Source organism: Littorina saxatilis, linkage group LG4, assembly GCF_037325665.1.
Source record: "Littorina saxatilis isolate snail1 linkage group LG4, US_GU_Lsax_2.0, whole genome shotgun sequence".
Taxonomy (NCBI): Eukaryota; Metazoa; Mollusca; class Gastropoda; order Littorinimorpha; family Littorinidae; genus Littorina; species Littorina saxatilis.
In genome coordinates this window covers 29,355,707-29,362,602 of record NC_090248.1, presented here as the reverse complement: position 1 = coordinate 29,362,602, position 6,896 = coordinate 29,355,707, and the positions used below count along the sequence as shown (strand labels likewise).

Genomic DNA, 6,896 nt, shown 5'->3' with positions numbered 1-6,896 from the left:
TTCAAACTACTCCCAAAGCGAGAAATAAACACCAAATGATGGATCAACTTCACAACAACAACTTTTGTTTGTTTGTAGCCAAACCGCAATGACGAAACTTGGAGCTGTGTGTGTATGTGTATTGCCCACTTGTTGCACTGGCAGAGGGAGAAAAAAAACCTGCCAGCAGTTGTGTTCGACGTCGGACCGCCTTCATTTTTGATTGGTGTTTCGATCTGGAGCGATTTTATTCGAAATAAGAGTTTACAAGTTCTTCTCTTCCAGTTTTACTCGAGAACAAATTATTTGGAGGTAGGAGTGTAGTTTTGCTACGTAAAAAGTGAACCAAAGTGTAGAAAAAGCTTGATGGATGCTACGAGGTATATGCCGTTGTTATGGAACTGTTTTTGTGTGTGTGTTGTTACATACAACTTGTGAGAGAGAGTGTGTGTGTATGTGTGTGTGTGTGTGTGTGTGTGTGTGTGTGTGCTTCTTGAATGTCAAATTTGCCAGGACATTCTGCGGTACAGCAGTGTAATGCAAACTCACTGAAGCCAGCCAGTCTTGATGCCTGAGTTCCACACTGTCTCATGCAATAGCACACACGATGTAAGGCCTTATCACTCAAAAAAACTATAAGTGTAAAAGATAAACAATAAGCACAAATAAGCAGAAACTTTATCGTTCGTTCACATCAGCCGGACCATTATTCATGGGGACATTATTTCACATATGGCCAAGAGGTTCATTAACAAAGGGAAACAATCCAGTACTGAGATTACTCAATCCCACTTATCTCCCTTGTTGTCTTCCTGTCTGATATTTCTCTCAAACCGGAGAGGAAAATTGCACGCAAGCTGTGGATGGCATTGATGGCGTCACGAAGAAAAGCCTCAGCGACATGAATTGGTAGGCGCATTTAAACCCGCTTTCGAGTTACCAGCTCATTTGGCGTGCGTTTGGAGACCCAGTGTTGTTGTTTTTCTACCTCAATATTGTCGTTCCACAGCTAAGGAATGATGTGAAAATATGTCACTTGAGGCAAGTGAAAATTATTTTCTCAGTCAAAAGGAAAAACAATTTTAATCGACTGCATGTTTTGAAACAAGGAACCTGGTGTTGTTTCGATGTTGTATGGAGGACGTAAGAGGAAAAGAATAAGCTCTGGAGGATGTGAAAGAGAGGGAGGGGGAAAAGGAAGGTACAGGCTGTTATCAGCTGATGACTGTGTCACCCTGCAGCTGTCGAACAATGACGTGACCCCGTTTTTGAGGTCTGCAAATGAGCGTGTTGTACGTGCGTTATTGACTTATGTCATTCATAATATCCTTCTCTAGATGAGGGTCGGCTGACCGTTGTGATCCGTTTCATGCTACAGTGGTGCACTGCGATAAAAGGACACACATGTATACCAGCCCAAAGTGTCCATGCATGATTGCAGGTGGCCTGTGGTGACAGGTAGAGTTTGGTAGTGATAATTAATAGACAAAGGTACAACAGAAGGTGTCCTTTCATAAGAGGTGCCCACTCTCATTGGAGGGGCCTCGCATTGCAGGTAGCTACTATACATATGATAAATAATTGTAATGATCAAAAGTATGTGTTTCCAGGGCCGGATCTGGGGGGGGGGGGGGGGGGTTCCTGGGGTTCCGGACCCCCCCCCCCCCCTGGCCATCCAATGTACCTCTCAGAGAAAAAAAAATGTGGACTTTGGACCCCTGCCTTCAGTTGGAACCCCCCCCCCCCCCCCCCCCTCAAACGAACTTGGTCCGGCCCTGGTTTCATGGACTCAACTTAATTATAAGGCCCGGCGCTCACCTATGTAAGTTGTAACTTCAGCAGGACAGCACACGCACTGCAAATTATAGCGGTAATTCTTTTTTTTTCCCAGCCCGCTACAAGTTGCGTGAAAAGAAAACAGGCCAAGTACTCGTCATAATCCCTATCGCAGCATCATGAGCATGTAGTGTAGTGGCAACCGTGCAGATGTATTTTGTCCTTAATGACAGTGTACATTGTTCTCAGGTCCAACTGATCCATTGTCGTCTGCGTTAATTTGGGAACAACTCTGTAGTCCTAGGATAAGGGTAAAGGACAATTTTAAAATAAAGCATAACTGGTGTTCTTTTTTAATTTATTTAACATTTCTTTTTCACAGGTAATCCTGCAGTGTGTGTGAAATGCCATCATGGATAAAACCACCTACCGTGGAGGCGGTTCTCCTGATATCAGGTGCTGTGGGCGGCTTTTGGTGCATCTTTGTGTGCCTCTGTCAGATTGTGCGACGCGCTGCACAGACAGCTCGAAAGAACACTGTCATTTATCGAGGAGGTAAGACTTTGAGATAGGATGCATGGAAGGCTGTTTTGGGGTATTAAGTTGCTTTGGAATAAGATAAGGCAAGCAAATAACTGATTCGCTCAAGTCGCAAGTGATACTGCTAATTGATGCCTAGCTGACTAGTATTGGTGATGTATGATATGCTAATGTGTGTAACAATTACTATTAGTGCAGCTTTGTATATATTTTACGTCGAAGTAACAATTATTTACTGATATAATAAAATGCTGCTTGTACAACAATAGACTAGGTCCATGCACATTTTGTATAACCTTTGATCATCGAGACATTCATGAAGACGGCATGGATAAGTTTGCCTAGAATTTTTAGGGGTAGCTAGTTTTTTGGTTGTTGTTAAAATTGTGCGTATGTCTATCCGTCTCTCTCTCTCTCTCTCTCTCTCTCTCTCTCTCTCTCTCTCTCTCTCTCTCTCTTCTCTCTTTCGCTCTCTCTCTCTCTCATCTCTCTCTCTCTCTCTCTCTCTCTCTCTCTCTCTCTCTCTCTCTCTCTCTCTCTCTCTTTCGCTCACTCTCCATGTGTAAGTCAGGGTGTGTGTCAATTTAAACCCATCTAGAACTTCGTCTCATCCTTTTTTGTGCAGATTCTACACGTCACTCTGCACGTCATCGAGGGAATTTTCAAAATGTTGACAACTCTTCCCTTCACCATGGTGTAACGCCAGTGCAAGAGTCCCACCCTCTGCGGCCTCTCTTCATGCCAAGTCGCGTGCCAGGGGAAAATTTCAGCGCTGCACACGCGCCACTAAGATCAACTAACTCCAACAGGAACATGCAGAGAGGTGCAAGCATTGAGAGCAGGGAAGCTGGTAGCAGAATTACTTCCCCTGTTAACACAGTTGTTTTTCCTGATTATGTGGAGAGAGTGATCCTCCCTGAATACGTGGAAAGAGTGAGGTCCCCTTTTGGAGACGAGCAGGAGTACGTTCCCGGGATTGATAGTGATGAGGAACCGCCTCCGTACGATGCTGTGGACGAACACATGGATTACGCTCCACCCGCCTACACTGATATTTTTCCTGATAAGACTTGAACCGTGCGTGGCAAAGTTCATTTCATTGGTGTAATTTAGCTTATTTCATTTCATTGGTATATGATGCGTGCATGGCACACTTTTCATTGGTAAATAAATCGTTCATGAATGGCACATTTCATCTCATTGGTACATGATGAAGGCATCGTTTACTTGATTTTATTGGTATGATGTGTGCATTGCTCACTTTTCATTAGTTACTACATAATACATGCAAAGCGTTTCATTGGTAAGATGCATTGCAAATTTCATCTCATTGATGCAGTTAATTCATTTTCTCATTTCTGTGTCTATATTCTTGTCTCCTTTGCTCAAATGTTGCTGCCAAATTTAAATCAATGTTGTCTGTATTACTTAACCGTAATGGCATTTTGATTCTGTGTTTGCTTTCTGAAGTGTCCTTTGTGCTAGCCCAGCTTTTACTACCATGTATAACTGCTTCTTCAGCATGAACTCAAGACGAACCCATGGCTTGATGCTAAAGGAGTAAGGGATATAACTGAATTTAGGCATTACAAAATGAAATGTGAAGCTCGCACACTTGACACAGTTTTACTCAAGTTTATGGACCAAGTGGCTTGATGACTTTTGGAATTAACTAAAGTTTTGGTTTTACAACCTCCAAAGGCAGATTAATGTCTGTCCTGTATATCCCACCCATTGCACTATAATGGCAACAAAAGGAACCTCAATCACTCCGGTCATGGCTTTTAAGAGTAGTCCCTGCCCGCACCCCACCCCCAATTATGACCCTAATATTCCTCATGGCAGGCCTGAAAGTGGCAAGTTTACTCGCCATGGCGAGTAGAAATGTATGTAAATGGCGAGTAGAAATGTTAATCTACTCACCAAATGCGAGTAAAGTTGCTGAAACAAATGGTTGGTTTGGCAAGTAAAAACACTAAAATTTGCTCTCTGGCTAGTAAATTATGAGAAATACATGTACTAGCCAAAGGCCAGTGCCCCATTTCGTGGCCTTTCAGCACTGCAGTGTCAAGTCCAGTTTACTGGTCTTGAATTCATGTTGACAGTCGCTTGAGCTGAGGGGTTGAACTTGAGCCCTTCTGCCCTTAATGGACAACCCCAGTAATGGATACTGCTTGGTATCTCCTGCATGAATAAACATACATGTGCACAACAATTAACGCTTTCTTTGGTGCCGACTATTTTGGCAAAGATTTCCAGTGTCAGTTGAAGTAACCGTGTCTCTTTTTGCTAATCTGCATCTTACAAACTCTTTCCTCTCCCTAAACTTGTTTTTTCCAGCGTTTTTCAATGGTTCCCAATCTTAATGTTACAATGACTACTCCTCCTCCTCCCTCCCCCCCCCCCCCACCCTTTCAAGACTTATGTTATGTATGCAAATCATGAAAAGGCAAGGTCTTAAATGGGGGGAGGTCTTGAATGATGTGGTCTTAAAAAAGGCAGTTGCACTGTATCACGAAAGCTACTGTTTGTCGCCCTTTCTGCATACCATGGGAGTCGCTTGGCATCACTCGTTGTAGGGTTATCCATTGCGGAGATGTGAAGCTCTGTTCAGGACAAAGAACAAATGTATATTTTGAATGTTTTATGTATGTTATTATTACGGACACAAACGCTCAGCAATGTAATTTCTCTTTTAGAGATTAATAAAGTTATTGTATTGTATTGTATTGTATTGTATTGTATGCCTTGTATTCGTAGAAGTGGCCGTATTCAACCCTATATGACTGCCTTGCATCATCCTTGTCACCCTATGGCTGTGTAACATTTTCTAAAATTATTCAAGTGTCACTGGAAGTAATGCGGTTTGGGAAGGGAGAGCAGGTGATGCCATGCTACCAAAATTCCCACTGGGCAAAAGCGGATATTCTGGAGGCTAGGTTCTGAGTTCTGAGACTGATTTTTATTTTTTTAATTTTTTTTCTAATATTAATTATTGAAAGTATTAATGTATGATCAATGTCTGCTCAAACGGATCAGCCTCAACACTGTTTCCATTGAGCATTGGATCCGAGCTCTTATCAGTATTTTTTGTGTAGAAGGAGAAATTGTCACTAGCTTTAATTGCACCTGTGTAGGAAACTTTTTTTAAAGACAGCATATATATATGTGCATGGTTGTCCATGTGATAAGCATTAAGAATAGAGAAGGAGTGGAGAGAGAGGGTTTATAAACACATAAATCCTCTCACCCTGAATATGGAAGCTACACACACCCCAGTTACCTCCCTTTGCGATCTTCTCTTTCTTGGGCTGTTAACAATTTGATCAGTTAGGGGCAAAATATACCTGCGCAGTTTCAGCGGCACAGACGACGCACTGCATATTATTGATGCTGCGATAGGGATTGTGACGAGTACTTGGCCTGTTTTCCTTTCACGCAACGTGTAACGGGCTGGTGTCGTCTGTCCTGCTGAAATTACATGGGTGAGCGCCAGGCCTTACCGATCTGAGGAATCTATAAAGTAGGGCTTCTTAATCGTCACCTGTTATTGACTACACTGTCTGAGTTTTGACTGTTCAGTAGATTGATGGACTTCCAACTCATGTTATCAAACTTATTTGTTGACATGCTCGTCTTATTTGTCTGTCTGTGCTGCTGCTTGTGTGCTGACTTCAGTGCTAAAAAGGGTTTCAGGCGCCGTGATTACTTAATATTTTTCAGAATCTAAATATTATATTTTCACCAAAAAAAAGACTTCGCATATTCATCCCATGTGGGCCATGTTTGTAAGAGGTAGCTACATGTGTCATGTCTCATGCAGATGTATTTTTACCAGAGATTTTTTTTATTTTTTTATCTCAGACTTGAAAGACAATTTTGTCTAAGGCTTGTGAAGTTACATGCAGATAAACTAAACCACCTTACCTTTGCTGTACAGGTATCTCGAAGAAGAGAAGGTCAAAGCAGTTTTCTGAACTTTCCGTTTCACTTGTGTTATTCTATCATTTTCTCTGTGTACTGTTTATACTCATTCTCTGTTTGATCTCAATCTGCTAACCATTATTAAATGTTTGTAAATGATTTTTTTCTTTCTTCCTTTTTTTGCCACTGATGTGTTTGTTTTAATGTTCTGAAAGTTTGGTTCATTAGATCTTAGTATACACGTATTTGTATTGTACGTTAATCTTGTTTTCAGCATAGGGGGGTATTCATAAAACTAAATTTGTTACAGCTTTCTTTTTGTTCCTTTATTCGCTAGATTTTGTTTTCTTTCAGCTGAAGAAATTGAAGCTAGAGGACAAGACATTCTTAAGATTTTTTTCTTATATTTTTGTGTTTTTACTTAAATGAGGCGAGAGCACAAATAAGTCGATATTTGCTGTGAAATTTAAGACAACACAATGTGTGTGTGTGTGTGTGTGTGTGTGTGTGTGTGTGTGTGTGCTTGTTGATGATTACATCTTTGCCAGGTTTTCCAACAAATGTTTGAGCTTTCATGATTACCCCTTTTGGGTTGTCAACATATTGATGTATATTTACAAAACACATTTTTTACATTTAGTCAAGTTTTGACTAAATGTTTTAACATAGAGGGGGAA

At 41.3% G+C, this 6,896-nt stretch overlaps 1 long non-coding RNA gene across 2 annotated transcripts; it reads left to right on the top strand.

Annotated features, from left to right (window-relative positions):
• Positions 1 to 699: 699 nt before the first annotated feature.
• Positions 700 to 6,599, top strand: LOC138964432 (uncharacterized). Of its 2 annotated transcripts, none has more exons than XR_011455100.1 (3): positions 700 to 888; positions 2,138 to 2,310; positions 2,921 to 6,599. It is a non-coding gene; the product is annotated as an uncharacterized lncRNA (long non-coding RNA). The 2 variants fall into 2 exon arrangements; XR_011455101.1 differs by lacking the exon at positions 700 to 888 and adding an exon at positions 903 to 1,437.
• The last annotated feature ends 297 nt before the right edge of the window (positions 6,600 to 6,896 follow it).